Source organism: Anser cygnoides, chromosome 3, assembly GCF_040182565.1.
Source record: "Anser cygnoides isolate HZ-2024a breed goose chromosome 3, Taihu_goose_T2T_genome, whole genome shotgun sequence".
NCBI lineage: Eukaryota > Metazoa > Chordata > Aves > Anseriformes > Anatidae > Anser > Anser cygnoides.
Genome location: NC_089875.1, coordinates 84,584,256 through 84,601,292, shown reverse-complemented (window position 1 = coordinate 84,601,292; position 17,037 = coordinate 84,584,256). Strand labels below are relative to the sequence as shown.

The 17,037-nt window shown below is 40.4% G+C and overlaps 1 long non-coding RNA gene across 1 annotated transcript; it reads right to left on the bottom strand.

Annotated features, from left to right (window-relative positions):
* Positions 1-254: 254 nt before the first annotated feature.
* Positions 255-16,812, bottom strand: LOC106035368 (uncharacterized). Its single transcript, XR_001206734.3, has 3 exons — positions 16,504-16,812; positions 14,128-14,263; positions 255-777 (listed from the first exon to the last, which is right to left on the bottom strand). It is a non-coding gene; the product is annotated as an uncharacterized lncRNA (long non-coding RNA).
* Between the last annotated feature and the right edge of the window lie 225 nt (positions 16,813-17,037).

The following is a 17,037-nucleotide window of genomic DNA, read 5'->3' as shown; positions in this document are numbered from 1 at the left end:
CCAAACCTAAATATAGATAGTGTCAAATAATTACAGAATGATTGCAAGAAATAAACTTATTGAGGATTATCCATTTTATAAGCAACATGCATCTCCTACATAATCATTCAATGTCAGTAAGTGTCTTCAAAAATCTGTTGGTAATTAATGCATGATGAGTGATTAGTTACATTTTGTGTAATTAAAGCCAATCGAAAGTTTTGCCATTTTCTGTACAGCTCAGAAACAGGAAAAAAAAATATATTAGTGTGCTAAATGAAATGAGCTGTACAGCTTGGTTCTCAAGTCTGCTCCAGCTGCTTTTTGCCACCTCATCGGTGCAAAAGAGCCAGAAACCCATCAGGCTCTCTCTCCTGATGGTTCTCCATAGAGGGGGAACTTTGGTAATTCAAAGCAGCAATAGCAGCTTAATGCCACCTTCCCTCCTCTAGCTAGAGGGTACAGTTTCGATACTGCCTTCCTGCTTTGCTACCAGATGTACTCTTGGAGCTCACAGGTAGCCAAGATTCGTTTATAGCAGTTTTACAGCAGCCTAAAGATCTATAAAGTCATTTCTGCCTTGCTAATCTGGCACTGCCTGCTATAGCGGTTCTGGGCATTTAAGCACAGGAAGGTCTTATTTAACTGTAGTCTTAGGCTAACTGTAGGCTTTAGACCTGGATTGAAAAGGCATTAAAGTCACCTGGAATCCATCCCTGGCCCTTGCTAGGAGCTGCTCAGGCCCTCGGCGGTTGCACACTCCATGGAAACACCTCTCTCCTGGCAGGCAAAAATCACCTGGAATAGTTATTACAACATATATTATAGGAAGGACTGCACTGGCAGAGATGTTCATGAGATAAACTATTTCTTTTTCACTGATTTATTTTTACACTCTCACAGATACCTCTTCTGATTCCATTTAGTGTGATGATGAAACCCCCCCAAATATATGATATATAGACTACTCTTTTTAGGAGATTTAGGATGGAAAATGCTTTACTGCCTTGTTTTTCTCTGCTTAGATTAAGACACGTGTTTTGACTTTCACTGCAATCTTGATGTATAAAACCTAAGACAAATCAGCCAACCAACCACACAGTCTAACATTCAGGACACAATGAGGATTGGAAGAACCTGTAGTAGGGGCAACATCTGCCCTGAGTGTGTGTCTCCTGTGAGTACAGCTGCCCCTAAAAGAAAAGCATTGCAGAGCAACAGCAGAAGAACTTCATGCAGGTGACTCTTCCATTAAGTGCTTCTAAATACTTTACAGGTGCCTTCTGTACCCCCTTCTTTCCCCAGTTTTAGTGTTAGTTCATAAGACATAAGTATCTTTGCCATCTTTATCAGATTTAATCACATTTCATGTCAAAAGTTAGCTCCTACAAAACTGCAGTATGTGACCTCTGAAGAACAAGAAGGCTTCTCATGATCCACATTACTGACTACCTACCTGCTTGTGACCATGCTGATCATACAGCCCTGTTTCTCTGCCATGAACCTCTCTACAATTAAAACCAGTATACAAGTCAGAAAACAGCAAAGAATAAAAGACTGAAAACCATGATTTTGTTGCTTGATCAAGGACTTTGCTTCCTGTCCAAGGGAGCTGGCACTACCCAGCTGGGCTACTGAAGCCAGTTATTCTTTTCTTTGCTGTTATTTAGCCCTCCTGATACTGCGCCTGGAGTACTGGGCGCAGTTTGGTCCCACCAGTACTGGGGCTCCTCAGTACAGCAAAGACATGGACGCATTTGTTTAAGTCTGGCCAGCAAGGTGGGCAGGAGGCTGATGCACAAGGATGTACAAGAGACTGCGTGAACAGGGTATGTTCAGCCTAAAGAAGAGCATGATGGGGGTGCCCTTACTGCTGTCTGTAACTACATTATGGGAGGAGTTACAGAAGACAGAGCCTCTTCTCAGAGATGCACAGGCATGAAACAAGACACAAGAGATGCAAGCTGAAATTCAGTTGAATCAGCAATTACAGTCACATAAAAAGAAAAAACTTTCTACTAGGAGGACGATGAAACACTGGAACAAGTTTCCCAGGAGATTCTCAAGACCAGGCTGGACAGGTCCCCAAGCAACCTGGTCCATCCGGCCTGTCTTTGAGCTGTCTTTGAGCTGCTAGAATAACTCCAGAGTTCATTTCCAACCTGTGATCCTGTTTTAGGAAAAGACAGATTTGACCTACACTAGCATATATACTATACTTACACTGTATTTGACCAAATACTAACATTTGACCCCTGGGAGGCTCATTTCTTTCCATTGAATACATATGGATATGAAGCTGACTGGCTTAGACATTGACAACCCACTTTTTAAATGCTTAATTTACAGAAGAGAAATTTTACCCTTAGAACAGAAAACTTCAGTAAAATAGAGGCAGAGAACAGAACTGTACACTAAATACTAGTAGAGCATTAGTTTTTAGTGAGGTACATACTGCTAGATATGCTATCCTTGAAAAAATTCCTAGTTTATTAGAAGTAGATGCTTTAACTCTTAGTTTCTTTGTCATCTCCAACTATGTATTTCACTAGAGCTAAAACAATTCAGTAGTGGCATGGGCTTACCAACACAAAAAGACATTTGAAAAATATAATATATAATTATATACTCATATACATTATATACTCATATACTTATATACACAATTCATAATACACAGAAATACACATTCTTAGCTGTGGACTTAAAGCAATTTGAGTGGTACAAAATAATCCTCTATACAGTTTTTCTAAGTGTCATCTTAAATAACAGCAATTCCATCATTCAGGTGACTGGATCCCATGTTACATAAGAAATTATCATATTAGATACTGGTAATTTTAAATGACAAATTCTTGATTCTGAAGTGGGTTTTTTTTTCTCCCTTTTCTCCACAGAGTCTGATTTTACTGATTCTGAGGTCCCTTGGGTCACTACTTGTTTCCCCAAAGAACCCCACAGGGAGGCTGATTGACTGGAAGGGGGTTGTGGAAAAAATCATTCTGAGCAGACTATTAAGGTTTATAATTTTAGTTTAGTTAGTAAAAAGAATACTCTTTTCTTCTAATTAAATTATATATTCAGGTTCAATTTGAGGAAGGAAAAAGAACTGTTTTCTACCAACACTAGTGTTTAGACTTTAAGATCAGTATTGACTTCTAGGCAACACTGGGGAGGATGTTAGTGCACACTCTTGACATATTTGATGGTCTTGCTCCTACTTGATTGATGCATACCCAAAGAACTACTCTTACCTGTGGTACCCTTGTCTGAGGTATCAGGCATTTCTTATATGTTTTCCTAGTTCTTAACCTGGGGAAACATTTTCTTGTTGTTACCAGGCTCATCCTGGTAACAGAGGATATTACAACTAGTACATTTATGAGCAGCAAATGGCAGAAAGTATGGCACGCAATTTCTTCAGTAACAAAAACTCATGATTTCTTCAGTAACAACAGCTCAAAATTGAGAAATTGAGTATTTACTTTTAAAAGTGAGTTTACTTGTTCATCAAATGAGTCCTTTTTTGGACAAACATGGCCCATGTGGATGTCTGTACTACATTTTCAGTAAATGCTAATACTACGAGGGGAACTGAAATACTTTTGAGTTGTTCAAGATATGTGCTATATTTTGCTTTGAAAATCCAGTCTGGATGATCTCCCAGACCACTAAACACTTTCTAGACTTGGGTAGCATTTGCTCCATGATCTCTTCCTGTATTTCCTGACATTAGCTAGAATATGGGATCAAAGCATCAATAAAACCACTAGTCAATTACAATGTATTTATAGCCAAAAAAAAAAAAGGGGGGGGGGGGGGGGGGGAGGAGGTGATTCTAAATATCCCCTGAAATTAAATAATTTCTTACAGTATTTCCAGGCTTGTGCAGGTTTTGCCTCTTGCACTGCTATTTTTAACTGAGAAGACATTTCTGAATTGATAGTATTTTACATGTGAAGTTTAGTTAGTTCAGAGGAAACTGTGGGTATACATGCAAGGAGTTGAGGCATATTTTGTACCACAATTCTGTCTTTTTTCAAACAAACTCAGAGATTGTAGACCTTCAGCTGGTGCAAATCAGCACAGCACTACTGCAATCATCTTTGCCAGCAGCTGGGACTCTGGCATGGATAAAGCCTTTCTTGTTGAATTAATAGTACTTCTTGTCATCATCTCCCTCCCAGACAGTCATTCTCAAGAGCACTGATGGTGGCTGTTCAGATATTTTGTGACTGGAGAACTAGATTAATAATGACAGGCCACACAGTCACCATATTTCTTTCATCACTTATGTCTTCTTTTTGTTGCAAGGAACAGGTGCACCCAAGTCCCAGTCCCATATTTCATCACTGTTGTTGTTTAAAGTAGCAAAAAAGACAACTCTTAATACTCCTGAGAAGCCTGAAAATCAAAATTATGCAGGTTGGAAAACAGGAAAAGCCTTCTAGCAGGACTGTTTGTAAATACTGTAATAGACTTCCTGTAGAAACTGCAGAACTTCCCTTGTGGACATTCTTAATAACAAGAAAGAATCCCATCAGGAGCAACCTAGCTACAATAGATCCTTCCTCTGGACAAGATAATGCACTAGGTGATGCCTTAAGATCCTTCCCAGCTTATTTTTCTGATCCAGTAATATTACTAATTATCCTCCAGTGTATGCAAATACTACATCTCCTTCCTGAGTAACATCACAACTTTTGTTCCTTATACATCTCTTCTTGACATTGCAATATCACATCCAGCCCTTATGTGTTGTTATTTGTTATGCAAATCTCTGATCACTAATCGACAGCACCTTTCCTAAAATTTCTAAATACTACAAATTTATTAAATCAAGCTTTCAGGCAGTCCAAGATGCTGTTCCAGAATTAACCAGCATGACAGAAGTGTAAGAAAGCACCAAATTATCAGATGTGAGACAGCAACCCAAAGCAGAATTCATAGCTAGTTGTGCATGTGGTCACAGACTCTGTACCAGAGAGTAAACCACTCTGCCTCCCTCTGAGGAGATTATACGCAGGAATCTCTGCACAGCTCTGGGCACTCCAATATCAGAAAGAGAGGAACGGAATGATGGCTATGTGAAAAGAAAGCAGTAAAAATGACTGAACAGCTGGAGGAGCTGATTTATGAGGAGAGATTAAAGGAATGATGTTTGATTGTCTGTACAATGTCCAACAGCCATATGTTAACCACTTCAAATATAAGAAGAGTGTAAACACCAATGAAAGGAATAAATAACCAGTGTGGAACAAAAAGGTGTAACTTAAAATTCCAAATGAAGTATAAAATGAGAATACTAGGAGAAATGACTAACAACAAGATTTCTTAACTGGAGAGAGGTATCTGAAGGAAAGCAGCAGCAGCTTTATTTTTCCTAGTATCCTTGTGGGCAAACTGGACAAATCACTGAAATAATTAAAAAATATATTATAAAAAGAGAGAGAAAGAGAGGAAGAGAGGAAGAGAGGAAGGAAGGGAGGGAGGAAGAAAGAGAAGGAGGGAGGGAGGGAGGTAGAGAGAGAGAGAGAGAGAGGAGAGAGAGAAAGAAGGAAGGAAGGAAGGAAGGAAGGAAGGAAGGAAGGAAAGAAAGAAAGAAAGAAAGAAGGAAGGAAGGAAAGAAAGAAAGAAAGAAAGAAAGAAAGAAAGGAAAGAAAGAAAGAAAGAAAGAAAGAAAGAAAAAGAAAGAAAGAAAGAAAGAAAGAAAGAAAGAAAGAAAGAAAGAAAGAAAGAAAGAAAGAAAGAAAAAGAAAGAAAGAAAGAAAGAAAGAAAAACAAAGAAAGAAAAACAAAGAAAAAGAAAGAAAGATATAGGGACCTATCTAGGGCTGGCTGGCAAGAAAGCTTGCCAGCTATTATTTTTTGATAATTTTTTCCTTTATGATATTTATAAATCAAAATGCAAAATACAAGTGATGTCTTATTCAATTGAATAAGTTACTTTATGTCACTTAGCCTGACTTGTCTAAAACAGTAAAGCAAACCATGCACTATTTTTATGTGTACTTTCCTCATAAACACTTCCTGAAGGTGTTTTCTGTCAGGTACTTCTAACATGAATAAAACCGCATTGCACTGCATATTAAAAACAAACAAACATTGTTTAAGAGGCATGCAAACTTGGAATTACTGTCAGAAAACCACTGTATTCTACTACATCATCCTCATGTCTCTACCTAATGAATGTATAAATCACTGTGGTTGTAATCCAGAGGGATTATATTCGCATACATCCCAGTCAGGGATTCCCATTTTCCTCTGCAGTTTCAATAAATGTTATTTTGTACTTCTCCTTTGCTGCTCAGCCTTCCCTTTATAACAAGAAAAATTTGTTCCCTGTTAAAAAGCTGGAATTCCCATTTATTTCAAAAGAGGAACTTGATATTCCCACTACTCTTACACAAATCCATATTGTTATTTACTAATTCCCTCTTAGTCTTACTTCTGTGTTTTAGAGATGGATTAGAAGGTGCAAAAGATAAAAATGTACTCAAGACAGACTCCAGGGAATGATCCCCACCAAAAACATGTTCTACATATATATCTCTTTTGGAAATACTTGGAATCAAGCTCAGCCATGTAAAGGAGGTATGGTTGTTGACCTTAATGCTAGTCAGTTAGCTGCTCAGCAGTGTAAGAAAGGACCTTATATCAAAGCCGGCTCATTTGAGAAGAAAAGCCCAGGAATAAACCAGTGTCTTCGCTGTGTGGACAGTGGGAAAGCCAGGGCCCGCAGTCGAAAGATGGTACCAGCCATATGAACTTTGCTAGTGTGCCAATGTGGCCTGGAGCACAGGCTCATAACTTCATCTAAGGAGCACAGATATCAAAAGGTAAAATGCTTCTAGGATAAAAGGGGAAATCCTTTTTTCCCAAAAACATTTTTGACATACATGGAGAATAATTACTGCCTCGATCCAGTTATCAAGGTAAGAGCATTTTCTGTTCAAAGCATTTCTAAAAATGAGCCCTGTTTTCCAAATTGAAAGATTTGGGGTTTACACCATTTTCCTCTCTTTTTTAGCTTTTTTCTTACTTTCCTGTTTTTTTCTTTTTTTGTTTGTTTGTTTTTTTCTTCTCAGTGTTATCCATGAAGGAAGGAACCTAGAAAGTAAAAGAATGGAAGGTAGAAAGGAAGAAAAGATAAAAGAAAGGAAAGGGAATAACTGAGGATGAAAAAAAAAAATCCACAATAAAAAGTGGATTGACGAAAATATGTTTCAAAATCTCAGAAAAACCAAACAATTGTCCAAGCAACAACTTGGACAGCTCTCATTGGGATCCAGTGAGGTTCCTTCAGTTGACTGTGAATGGATATACCCCATCCTCTGGTGAAACTGCTCACAGCAATACACCAAAACTTCTGCAGAGCCACCAGTCAGCAAAGGAGTGATCAGGTGGAAATCTAGGACTGAATTAGCATCCTTCCTGCCCAGCTGGCATCAGCAACATGACTTGCGGGCGCTGCCTGTGTGCACAGTTTAAGCCCACAGCCTTAAAAGTAGTTAGTGCACTTCGTGTGAGTCAGTGGAAATGAGGCATCTACATAATGGTTAGTCACCTAAATACCTTTGCAGATCGAGGTGTTATTTCAGTGAAGGGCACTACAGGGCGTTTTTTGTCATGGGAATTGGGATTCACCACAATACAAGAGACAGAAATTCCCACAGAATTCCCCAGCCAAACAGTTTTATTTGGAAATGACCACGTCTGCAGCAGGAGTTACTTTTCTGAGCAAATGTGTGAATTTACTCTTGGTTCACACGGAAACATTTACAAGAGCCCTGAAATATGGAAAGATTTTTGCCATATCATGTGTTTTCATATGAGGAATTTTGTCCACAAATGCAGTCTTCCAAAAAAAAAAAAAAAGTGTGATTCAAGGAAAATGGCATCCAGGGCAGAACACAAAGTGAGCTGACAGCACTGTGAACCCAAAACAGCCCCCAAGAAGATCTGTCTGCCAGCAGGGCCAGCGGTGGCGTCAGCCAAAGAAGTCAGCCACAAATCCAGACACGGCTGCTGGAAAAACACATTCCAGGTCCTACACACCGCTGCCAAGTCCACCCCATGATTATAGCCACGGACTTTGGAGAACCCAGAGGAAGAAGGTGAAAAGGAATAGGATCAACATTGCCTACATCAGGAAGAGACAGAGCCAAAGCAACAATAAAATTACCAGTCAGTCCCATTTTGCCTTGTTCCTGCACTATTTTAATGTGGATTCTAGCTATAGACTTTCAAAGCTTAAAGGAGATTTTGTCATTTTTGGCACCAAACCCAGCTTTCTTAGCAAACATGATAATGGCCCTACATTGCATGGCCTTTTGCCCCAAAGGATTCCAAAGCATTTTGCAAACTTAAACTGATACATAGCCAATGTACACAGGGACCGCTCCATCCACTGCTGAAATGTGCTCAGCCTCTAGGACAACCTGTCGTAAATGCTTACCAAAGCAGAGAAGCTCTCTACAGTATTATAGACTAGGATGTGATGAATGCTTTATGCTACTGAATCTGAACAAGAAGGTGCAATATAATTATGCCAGCAGACATTGAGCCACACAGAGCACTTTAACTCCTATTTCTTCAATTCTACACCTACACTTCAACTCCTACACAGTGCCTTTTAGTGGTACAGTTTGATTACAACCTTTGTCTTCCAAAGCCTCCTTCAGTAATGTCCTCAGCTGCGTGGCTGAATTCTCCTTCCTTCCCGACTGGTGCATCTACTGAACCCACACCAACAGTCACCCCTTCACATAGGTGTTCCACCACAATTTCCCAGGCAGATTTCACTTCTTCTGGGACACCAATATACCAAGGCCAAGTGAACTCTTGCAGATCTCTTCCCTTTCAGTTATTTGCTGCCCATGGACAATTTGCTATATACAACACTTTCTTTCATTTGTTTTCTGAAGTGGATAACCACTGCTGTTTTTCTCTATTTCCTCCACAAATAATGTTTCCTTAGCAGCACAAAGTTTTCAGGCTCAGTATCTACCTGTCCACACTAAGAGAAATACTCCTCACCACAATTCACTTCCCAATTCTACATTAAAATTATCATTTTGATTTTAAAATCTTTACTAGGCCATTTAACTCTCATGGCCCTTCCATGGTCAGGGGAACACCAGATGACTTTATCCCTAAAAAAACACTTTATATAGCAAAATATTTCTGCAAGTACATATGGAAATTGTAGGGTTTTAAAATGCAACAATCCATCTAATAAAAATTTTCAGATACAAAGCCATCATCAGCTCATGCAATACTGGCTGTGACTGCCACTTTAAAAGCATCAGCAGTATCCCAGATATTCTCAACATTATAGCTCTAAATAGCACTATCAGCACCGGCAGAAGAAATGATATTTCCATGCTCTTAAGTGCCAGCACTGACAACTTTTGAGCAATGAAGTGGTTGCAAAGACTCAATGTACCAATAAATAAGACCAAGCACACTTCTAGATTTCACCTCCAAGACAGTGTTATGGCCAGACATTTCTTTTCAAGGGATGTTAGGACAAAAACTGCTTTCTCGTTCCAGTTGCTTTCAATACATAAGTGGTTGTTTTTCCTAACAATCATAGAATCACAGAATGGTTTGGGTTGGAAGGGACCTTAAAGATCATGCAGTTGCCATCCCCCTGCCATAGGCAGGGATGCCACCCACTAGATCAGGTTGCCCAAAGCCCCATCCAGCCTGGCCTTGAACACTTCCAGGGATGGGGCATCCACAGCTTCTCTGGGCAACCTGTGCCAGGGCCTCACCACTCATCTCACCCATTATCTCCCTAATTATCTTCTCCAGTAGCAGGGATGACTCTTCAGCTGTCACTCACCCCACACACAATTCTGGCCTCTTCAGAGCCCCCCCAAGTTTGTCTCAGAATAATCACTGTGACAATGGCACTTTGGATCTTTTGGATTTTTTGGCAACTTGGATCTTTTGGATTTTAAGCTTTTGAAAATAGGCAGTATATTTCAAATGTAAAATGCTTCTGGTCATGTGTGAGCAACAAATATTCACTGCCAGTCTGACTCTGAAACCTTCCTCATCATTGATACTAGACATCCAGTCCCATCCATTTCAGTAGGACCAAACATGTTGCAGGGCACTGCACAGCTCACCTATGGACAGCAGATCCATAGTTTCTTTGTTTAGTCAATGGACCATCTCTTCACAAGAACAGGTAGCAAATCTGTCATGCTGTAGTGTTAAAAAATATGACAAAACTAACTATATTTGTTTTAGGAAATGTCTTTAAACCGGGTACATGCTAACCTTGAGAAACTGCTTTCAAAGGCTCACACACCTTAGCAGACTGTAAATAAAACTATTTCCTACACCTTTTAACTATGCCATTACACATCTAGTGAAAGCAACCATGTCATAGCGGTAAGCCTGTCAGTCTCAAGTTGGACTGAAGTTCAATGCTCTTAATTTCCATACGAAGCATCCCACGTTCGGAAGGCTAGGAGGATGCATTTCAACTGATCATAGAATCATAGACTCATAGAATATCCCAAGTTGGAAGGGACCCACAAGGACCATCGAGTCCAACTCCTGGCACCACACAGGGTTACCCAAAAAATCAGACCATACAACTAAGAGCACAGGCCAGACACTTCTTAAACTCTCACAGGCTTGGTGCCATGACTACGTCCCTGAGGATCCTGTTCCAGTGCGCGACAACCCTCTCAGTGAAAAACCTCTTCCTGATATCCAGCCTGAACTTCCCTTGTTGCAGCTTGACACCATTCCCTCGGGTCCTATCGCCGGTCACTAAAGAGAATAGATCAGCACCTGCCCCTCCACTCCCCCTCATGAGGAAGCTGTAGGCTGTGATGAGGCCTTCCCTCAGCCTCCTCTTCTCCAGACTGAACAGGCCAAGTGACCTCAGCCATTCCTCGTACGTCTTCCCCTCTAGGCCCTTCACCATCTTAGTGGCCCTCCTCTGGACACTCTCAAATAGTTTCACAACTGATGACATAGCCTGACCTGCTCTAAATCGCACCCAGGCACTCCTGTGCTGGGTCCAGGAGGTTGTGCTTGGCTGAGGTGTCTGCACTGGGCTCTGCTGAGGCCGGCAGTGCCAGACAGCACACAGCCCTAGTGCCAGGGCTCTCTTCTCGTTTGAAGATGTCCAGAGATGGAGACACTAACGCTCCCCACAGCAGTTATTTTCCAAAGGCTAATCTTTCCCCTGTTAAAGACTTGTGTCTTATTTCCAACATGACTTTGTCTGGTTTCAGTTTCAGGCCATTGGTTTTCATTATTCCTTGGACAAATAAACCTGTTCGTAATCATACTCATAGATATCCAGCCCTGACATTCCTATCCTATGTTCTCTGAGCTCCCAGAGATCCGAATGGGGGAAACAGAGATCTGAAGAGGGGAAAGCCCAGCTAGGGAATAAGACTTCAATACAAACAATTTTGTTTTATATATATATATATATTTTTAAGTCAACAGCTTCCACAAAACATGCAGTGTTTTGAGGGTACAGTTTTTCCATGAACTTCTCACCATCGGCCCCTTGCTGGAGAGCCCCCTCCGCAAAAGTCCCTGCTGCACAGCAGCTTGAAAACACTTTTTCAGCTTTTTCTTTCTGGGGGATCCCAGTTTATTCCTGGTTTTCCATATTTCATAGAGAAGCATACGATGCCAGTCTCATCCAGCACTTCTTTGTTGGACTGCTACTCTCAGCTGAGGTGGCTGCAGAAAATCACACCAGCAGTTTAATGAGGAATTCAGAGAAGTTAAAAGACCTTTCCATTTGTGTCTAAATCTCACACAAACAGCAGGCTGCAGCTGTAGTCTTTGCTGCCTATGGATAAATGTATTATTTTAGAACATGGCCAAGACCTCCTTGTAGGAGGTCCTGCAGGAGTGGAGCCAACAAGTGATTATGAAAGGCAGCCTAAAGAACATTTGACACTGTTTTCTGCCTACACTTAACAAGCACCTCGTAGTTTGGGCTGCAGTTTGCACGGTTTTGGCTTTTAGAAAATATGAAACACCTTAGTAGATGGATTTTACGTCTAGGAGATTCCATCTGAGGCACCGAACCCACCCAATTTTATTACTTATGCTTTCAAAAGTTTGGGAAAAGCTTCAAAGACGCATCTGAAGAATTCATGAACTTATCCTAAAAAAATACCTGGAACTCTGGCATCCATGCGCTTTTTTAAACAACAACACAGACAAAGATCTAGTCTTCAAATAAATCTTACCAGGCATATTTTCGTAAGCGAAAACCAATGAATTTTATTCATTATCTTGTATTTCATTTCCTTTGAATAAACAAGCCCATATTTGCTACCTCTTGAGATACCGCTCAGTATGTCACACATGCCCTAGCCTGCCTGGTGATTCCATCACTGGGCTGGACAAACCACCTGGAGACTGAGGTTGTTTGAGCCAAATCCAAGCAAAGAGCAGAAGCTGCTCACAGGGCAGAGCTACAAAGGTGAAGAGAGGGACATTTTCCCTTTCTGAAGAGCAGATGGGACCACCCTTAGGAACACTGGTTCACCAGTGCTCTCTATGCTGTGCACAGGACTGTCAGGCAGGTGAAGATTAGATTGGTAACAGGGACCATACTGGGAAGCCCACAGAAAATACTACAGAGAAGTGTTTTATACCCTGTCCATTAGGGCTTCTAGTTTAGGGTAAAATAGCATAAACGGCACTAAAAGAACAGATTAGAGCCCAGCTCTGGTGCTTACCATTTTGGCCCACAGGGACTACAGGTGCCAGTGGATCAGAGGAACAGAAGGAAACTAAAAGCCTTTTCTAACATCCTGCCTTGGCACCTCAGGAAAAAGGGCATTCACCTGCAGGAGGAGATCGAGAGAAGTGTGGGGGCAAGGGATGAAAGAGAGGGAGCAGCCAGACAAAGACAGCAGAAAGTAGAAGAAGGGGGAAAATAAGCATAAACGACAGATTGTAGCAAGTTTGCACATGAGCTTGAAGTCCAAAGTGAGAAAAGACATTAGAAACCCCTTTTGAGACCACAAAGAAAGGGCGAGCCTTGACAAGCAGTGAGCGTAAGGCTGGGTTCATGCAGGCCTTCGGCATTTAATTGGGTATGGAAGAGCTTAACTATCCAAGGTATTGCTCTGAGGCTAAAAAAGCGGATGGTGGACAGTATCTGCCATGGAGTCCTGTAGGACTGCTAGCCCCCCTCAAGGAGAGTGGATCCTACGCTTTGCTAAACTAAAAATGCAGCTTTTTGACAAAGTCACTAGGATACTCTACCTGGAAAATTAATTATTGTAAAGCTACATGAAAGAACCAGGTAGTAATCCCCACAATCATACTGTGAACCCCTCATTTTTCAGGCCCTGGCTTAGTCTTTGTGCGCTCAGTGCTGGCAAAGCTGCTCCAAAGTTACTCAGGTTACTCCATGAATGGGTTTGTGTAGATTGTTTTAAATCATCATTCTAGAATTCAGATACAAGATTCAGCAATTTCCAATTTGAGCTACTTCTAGTATCTTCTGCCCCAAAGGATCCCAGTCTTCTTTACAAGCTGTTTTTCACTATCTGGTCAAATCTCATCTCAGTACTGAGCTCCTCCCAAGGTGAGACTGAAGGAGGCTGCCTTGAACGTATATAACACAACAGTTCCTCCTTATAGGGAGTGTTTTATTAGACTCTTTGTTGGTGTTTGTTGCTGTTGTTGTCTTTATTTGTGTACCCCTTCTGAGGAAGGAGGTTAACCAGAGCCTGCAATGAAAGTCCCTGCACAGAACTACTGCCAAATTCATCCCCTTCTCATGCAACTCTGTGACCTTCAAGGAAGTCCCATGAAGGGTGAATATGGCACCCAAAATATTCCCTGGATTTCCATAAATAATAGCTTCAAAATGAAAACATGTTTATGTGATCAAGTTGTTCAAGCTTTCACCCTTCTGCTTTGGTTTCCTTGGATGTGTTACCAAACATATTACAGTTGAAAATAAACTGAAACAACTGTTAGGCTGTGGTAGTGAAATTAAAAGCAACTGAGCATATCTTCCAAAGTAAGGTCAATAATTTATGGAGCAAGTTAGGTCAAGTATGCTTGACAATTCTCAGCTGGGGTGCTAAGACTGTTACTTATTACAGTGTTCACAACCAGTTGCCAGCTTACCTCGTTCCCACTTCTTTCTTTACTTTTCCACCTGACGTGTCCCAGGATATGTGGTGTTTTCAGGTTTGGAAAGGAGATGAGAATACTTCTTTTGAGATGTTCTTTTTTGTGCATGTACATAATGCCTAAAGCAGAACTGTAATGGAAATTATGATTAAAATAGTTTCTAGAGGAAAAGGTCAGCTTAAGTAAGAAAGAAGGATGATCTCATATTTCTGACAGTTCAGATACAAGTGAATCTTAGCATCAATAAGTTATGTCATCTATTAAATTCACATAAGCAGAATGCCTCTGTACATTTTGCACTGTTATGTCAAGATCATACAGAGCAGGGGTAAATATTCCATATGAAACTGTTGTCTATACAGGGCTACTTGCATCTATTCTTATCTTCAAATAAATCAACTGAGAATTAAACACAGCATGATTTTCTGTTCTGTCTTCAGAGACCTAAACTGTGCCACATTAAGCAATGCAGTAAGCATGAATTTATATTTGGACAGAATGACACTGAAAGTTAAACCTTAGTATCTTAGTGAGATACCGTCCATCCTGACCTTGGATATAGCTTCATATTTTACACACCATTACTGTCATAGTAACAGACAGAGCCAACAATAATTTGCTCATACAATTTACAATATATTGTCTTCCAGCCACATTGAGGCTTCCTTAACCATCAACAGATGTGTTGCTTGTATTAGCTATATTTGAACAAAGCCGAATCTATTCAGCCCTAAAGTCCCTATGGCTGCTTGGCTGTGTCTTAAGCTCAGTGCATGGCTAATTTGGCATTCATACCACTGTAAATAGTTACAGCATGGCTGAGGATTTTCAGAAGTTTTAGCCCACAACCTGCTGCCTAAATCTCATGCATTTTTCCTCTTTCCTGGCATCTGAGTTTTAGAAGTCCACACCTGGAGAGGTTAATCAGCACTTAATCTTGTAGCTGCTCTATGATGTTCAGCCCTTTAAATTGTTTGTATGCGAATACTATCCACAGCTTCTTTCACCATAGCCCTACAAAGATTTAAGTTCACTCTTTTTAATGATCAATACTTGTGTTTCATTATTGAGTCACAAAATCTTCTACAAATCTATATATTCATATTAACATTCCCCAAAATAAACTAATTTAAAGGACATAAAGCACCACAACTGCTTTCCCACATGAAGGACGGAAGGGCTATGGGTTTTTTTCCAGATATGGAGCCATCCAGACCTGGTGAAAACTCTCAGCTAGGATCAACAAGTAACTTAAATCACTTGTTCATGAGCTAAAATTCATTTGGGCAGAAAATCTCTCTGGCTTCAGAGAGATTAGTAGGCTGAGAGCTGCAACTACTATTTTTGACAGTAAAGTAGGCAAAGAATTACCTTCCCAGAAAGTTCCCTGAACAAGTTTTGCTTTGTAGTAAAAGAATATGGGAAAAGGAAACAGCTCAGAATGTTGCAATATATTTTACATTTTTTTGCTGATGTTTTCTCCTTTGTTTTTCAAAATAAGAACTAAAGGGGGAAGAAGACAGCAAATCTGAAATAGCTGGGGTTGATTTATCCACCCCCTATTTTCCTTTGCCTCTTTCCCCTTCTATCAGTAGCTCCTTGCACATCCTACCCAAAATACAGCCTTGTCTTTTTAATACCTTCACCCTGTCAGTTATTTCCCTTCCTACTATCCATAATACTCCTCCCTAACATCTGGCTATTAAACCTGCTGTGGTAGCACAATGAAGAACATCATGTTTGTAAAGCTTTTTGCCCACATTTTCAGTATGGCTCCATGACCCATAAATTTTGCTTTTAAGCCCAACATAGCCAGCCTGCAAGGAAATAGCATGGCTATAAAGAAGTGCTCTTGTACTCACTAGAAAATGAGAATTTGGGTTAAGAATCTCCCCTTCTTCTTACTGCTTCCCCAGGAGACAGTATTTCTCTGAGGTGATCCCCAGCTGCTTAAGTGGTCCCTTGAGTCTATTGCCAGATAATGCCAAACAGCCTGAAGTTTGCTGGAAGTTCCTCCAAGGGTCTGGATGCAGAAACACTGTATCCTAGAAAAAAGCAGCTTTATACATCCTCTTCTGGGTGTCCTTTTTTTGTTCCTCAGACACAGTGGAGCATCCAGACTTTGTATTTCATTTCTTTCTGTTTCTCCCTTTCTGCAGTCCTGAGGTACCTCAAGCATCCTGCCTTTTTGCAAAATACAGGTGAATTTGCTTTAAGAAGTCTAATGGGATGTTTAATCTTTCTGCTGCTTCTGTTTCAAGGATTACAATGCCTGAACTGTCAAGTGTTGGCAATATTTCTCCAGAACCTTTTGTTCTTATAGAATAATACCCATCTTAGTTGTGAGGATTATGAAATGAAGGACCTTACCCCTTTTCCTAAGCTGGTTTTGCTTAGCTCCAATGTGCCTCCAAATTTTCTGAACTTCAGGGTAGTAATTGTCATCAAAATAGATAATTTTATCCTTATACAGCTCTTCATTGTTCTGCCAGGCTGTCTGTAAGAAATATTGCTGAGTTTGATAATTCTGGAAACAGAAAACTATGTATCTTAGCTGGATCTGGGGAATTTCGTGCTCCTACCCTATAAGTTCTTTATATAATACTATTAAAATGCAAGTATTGTGTAAGTGACAGAGGCAACATTCCCACATTTTTGTTATTTTCTGCATTTTTAGGAATGCCATAAATCCTGTCATTGATTCTCCTTTGAGCGTTTTCAAAATCACCACGTTTCAGCCTTTGGAGCCTGTTCTGTTTTACCAGGAAAAATGAGATGTATATTCCCTGCAAAAGGTTAATCAATAAAATCTTTGCAATCTCTTCTCATCTGGCTAGCCTCACTTTAATTTCAGTAACAATGTGAGTCAACTCACTAAGACAGGCAGTATAATCTTTCTGAGGC